Source organism: Schistocerca gregaria, unplaced genomic scaffold (assembly GCF_023897955.1).
Source record: "Schistocerca gregaria isolate iqSchGreg1 unplaced genomic scaffold, iqSchGreg1.2 ptg000186l, whole genome shotgun sequence".
Lineage (NCBI taxonomy): Eukaryota > Metazoa > Arthropoda > Insecta > Orthoptera > Acrididae > Schistocerca > Schistocerca gregaria.
Genome location: NW_026061733.1, coordinates 170,001 through 172,500, shown reverse-complemented (window position 1 = coordinate 172,500; position 2,500 = coordinate 170,001). Strand labels below are relative to the sequence as shown.

Genomic DNA, 2,500 nt, shown 5'->3' with positions numbered 1-2,500 from the left:
TACTCATTCCGATTACGGGGCCTCGGATGAGTCCCGTATCGTTATTTTTCGTCACTACCTCCCCGTGCCGGGAGTGGGTAATTTGCGCGCCTGCTGCCTTCCTTGGATGTGGTAGCCGTTTCTCAGGCTCCCTCTCCGGAATCGAACCCTGATTCCCCGTTACCCGTTACAACCATGGTAGGCGCAGAACCTACCATCGACAGTTGATAAGGCAGACATTTGAAAGATGCGTCGCCGGTACGAGGACCGTGCGATCAGCCCAAAGTTATTCAGAGTCACCAAGGCAAACGGACCAGACGAGCCAATCCGATTGGTTTTGATCTAATAAAAGCGTCCCTTCCATCTCTGGTCGGGACTCTGTTTGCATGTATTAGCTCTAGAATTACCACAGTTATCCAAGTAACGTGGGTACGATCTAAGGAACCATAACTGATTTAATGAGCCATTCGCGGTTTCACCTTAATGCGGCTTGTACTGAGACATGCATGGCTTAATCTTTGAGACAAGCATATGACTACTGGCAGGATCAACCAGGGAGCTGCGTCAACGAGAGCTGAGCAGCCGGCCGCCCGGGAGTGTGTCCCGAGGGCCCGCGCGAACACGCAAGCGTCCGCTCAATTATTCTGCAAACAGGAGGAGGCTGAGCTCCCCTGCACGATACACCTCGAAACCCTCTCAGGTCCCGGCGGCGCGCAGCGCCGTCCTAAGTACTTGGTCGGGTTCGAGAGAGGCGCAATCGCCCGGAGATAGGCGAGTAGACGCTTTCAGTGCGAACACCCGTGCTCCCAACTGAGCTTGCCGCTGCCGACAGAGGCCCGGGAGCGTGCTGTCGTGGCATTGCCGGCGGGAAACAACACGCGCCACCTACGGTGACCGGCAGCTCCAACGCCAGCGCCACAGAAGGGCAAAGCCCCACTTGGGTGCAGAAGCGAACTCTCCCAGCACAGCGCACGCGCCAACACGTCCGCAGAGCTGCGATACAAACCACCTGCGAGAACCGCTGGGGGCGACCGAGCAGCAGACGGCGTCGCGACGCCGAGTGCCGGGCGGCGGCGCATCCTCAACGCACACAGTCCGCAATCGGACCAGCACACTGCAGATGTCCACCGCGCTTCGCACCGGGCTCGGCAGAACCCACTTTGGCCGCCTGGCGCCGCGCGCAGGGTGCGCCGGCGCATAGCTGGGACGCCAGCCGGGCCCGTCGGCCGGCGCTCCTGCCACTGGGCGCCCCCCACCAGCCGGCTGTAGTGCGTGCGCTCACGCAGCGCGCGGCCAGCACGCCGGGCGGCCCCCCCTCACCGGCCGGGGACTGTCCCGCCAAGCCACAGCCTCGTATCGCTTCATACCCACATGGCCAACTCAGGTTCGGGGGCATGGCGGGTACCGCCGAAACAACCGGTTCACAGATGTACCGATCGTCGCTATCACCGATGCACCTGCAGCGCGAACAACCGCTCAACAACTGATTTCCAGTTCATTTGCGGATCTTTGGCAGCAAACGTATACGTCAATCTACATTTGCGAAATCTACGATTCTGGCATGCCTGCATGTTATGTGTCACGACACGCTACATCAGCCCACATACACACTGCGGCATGTACACGAGAGAACACGTGGAAGATGGTCCGCGCACGTGTGCAATGTCCCTTGCGCGGTCGACTGTCAACCGGCCAACACGCGATCTAGTGTATGTGGAACGCGGTCCACCGTGCTATCATGTTGTGTGGGGCAATACGATTAAATAGGAAAACCCTCGTCGCTACATCAACAGACGGCTCACGCTGATTCCCGGCAGAGGGAGGAGGGGGGGGGGGGGCCAACATGCAATACTTTTGTCCGTACCTACTTACCAGATGTCTGTACGGCGTACAACAGTGCAATCTCGCTGTAATGGGGAGACGAGACAAGTAGCATCGTGCACAACATATGGCCCTTATGATTCGCCATTGTAGGGCGCAGCCGGTGTACGGTCAAGCATGTGCCACATTATGTCACTCAGTACGTAACGACGGATGATCAGTGTGGGTTACGCGTACATCAGCGGACAGTCCACACAGGCCGTACCACAACGTACACTGACTGCATCGACAACCGAATGCAACTGAACAGCTGCAAGGCTCATTTCACAAACAAACGCCTGACCGACCAGCTTGGAAGGGCAGGAGGGGAGGGCGATATTCGTTCTGTAGCGGTACACCCTTCCAGTGGTTAGCGGGACTGTGTAGAAAGTACGCAACACTCGAAAGACCTTTATGTGAGGGTACGCACCATGGCATCAAGAAATACACATGACACCAGAGGATCCAAGCAGTGAACTATGTTCAGAGGGTTGCTGTTAGGCAAAGCTACATTCCTGTGACGTTACATGTGACAGTTAAGGTGCAGTGTAAGTTAGGTTAAGGTGCAGTGTAAGTTAGGTTAAGGTGCAGTGTAAGTTAGGTTAAGGTGCAGTGTAAGTTAGGTTAAGGTGCAGTGTAACTTAGGTTAAGGTGCAGTGTA

The 2,500-nt window shown here is 56.8% G+C and overlaps 1 non-coding gene across 1 annotated transcript in view; it reads right to left on the bottom strand.

Annotated features, from left to right (window-relative positions):
• The window catches only part of LOC126304884 (small subunit ribosomal RNA), a 1,893-nt gene extending 1,356 nt beyond the window's left edge, over positions 1-537 (bottom strand). The window contains exon 1 of the ribosomal RNA XR_007553262.1: positions 1-537. This exon is cut by the window's left edge and continues 1,356 nt beyond it. This is a non-coding gene — a ribosomal RNA (small subunit ribosomal RNA).
• Between the last annotated feature and the right edge of the window lie 1,963 nt (positions 538-2,500).